We start from the raw sequence: 1,203 nt of genomic DNA, 5'->3' as shown, positions 1-1,203 counted from the left end.
CCATCTCCCAGAGAAACTGTTCGCCCTGCCCCGGGGCCGCGTTGTTTCCACTAAACCTGCCTCTTTCCCCCTCATACTTTCCCTCTGTAAATACAGTGTTCTTGGTGGTGTATTTGGGTCGCTCGGGGGTGGGCTGGGAAGAGGCTTTTTGCAAACGAGGGTCCCCAGCGAAGGCTGGCGGGACCTGATGGGTAACTAGGGCATGGGGACGCGGGCAGGGGGCCTCGGGAGGGAGCTGGGGGCCCCTTCGTTTCCCGGGTCTGGATCGACTCACCTGCCGGGGAGACTCCCCAGGACGCGTCTGCAGCCAGGGGTGGGGTTGTGGGAAATAGGGAGGAATCCCAGGGTCTGACCTGGCTGTGATCTGATTTGGGATTAAAGGTTTGGAAACTTGACAACTTCGGTTTGGAGTTCATTTGTGGTGTGGACGGTGCATTCTAGAGTAGGAAAAAGAGACTCTACATCCCTTCCGGAAACATGGCTACTTATCACATGTAAATGAGCCCACAGGGCATGGCTGAGCATGTGGACAACACGACAGTTTGTACAGAATACAGACGCTAAGGGCTGAATTTTGTCTCCCTCCACAAAAAAAGTACATGTTGGAGTCCTGACTCCCAGGACCTCAGAATGCGACCTTATTTGGAGAAGAAGACAGGTAAGTGAGCGGTACCTGGGGACAAATGCTAACATGGGGGCATCAGAGGCAGCAGTGAGAGCCCAGAGGAGGAAGAAAATAGCTCCGCTGGGGTGGGAGGGTTGGTTCAGGAAAGCATCCTGAAGGAGGAGATGCCTCACTTGAGTCTTAAAGATGAATAAAAGTCAGCGTGGAGAAGATCATCAGGGGCATTCCAGGTAGGTGGGAAAGCCTGGGCAGAAATAAGGAGACGAAAAGAATTATGGAGCAAGTGAGTGAGGAAATGTGAATTTTGGTGTTCAAAAAGAGATACAGGAGCGGTGGGAGAGGTTGGAATGGGCTATGTTATGGAGGAGGCGGAGAGACTAAAATGCTCGGCTGAGTAGCTTGGCCTTTATTCTCAAGGTACTAGGGAGCCATGGGAGGCTGTTGAGCAGAGGCATCCTGGCATTGGGTCCAGGGGTTACAACGAAGTTTCTCATTCTTGATGACAAAATTATAGACACAGAGAACAGATTAGTAGTTGCCAGGGGTTAAGAAAGGGATGAGTCACAAAGGAAGTGGGT

The sequence above is a fragment of the Propithecus coquereli genome, unplaced genomic scaffold (genome assembly GCF_000956105.1).
Source record: "Propithecus coquereli isolate 6110/MARCELLA unplaced genomic scaffold, Pcoq_1.0 Scaffold196, whole genome shotgun sequence".
Lineage (NCBI taxonomy): Eukaryota > Metazoa > Chordata > Mammalia > Primates > Indriidae > Propithecus > Propithecus coquereli.
The sequence above is the reverse complement of the archived record's forward strand: the minus strand, read 5'-3'. Positions refer to the sequence as shown.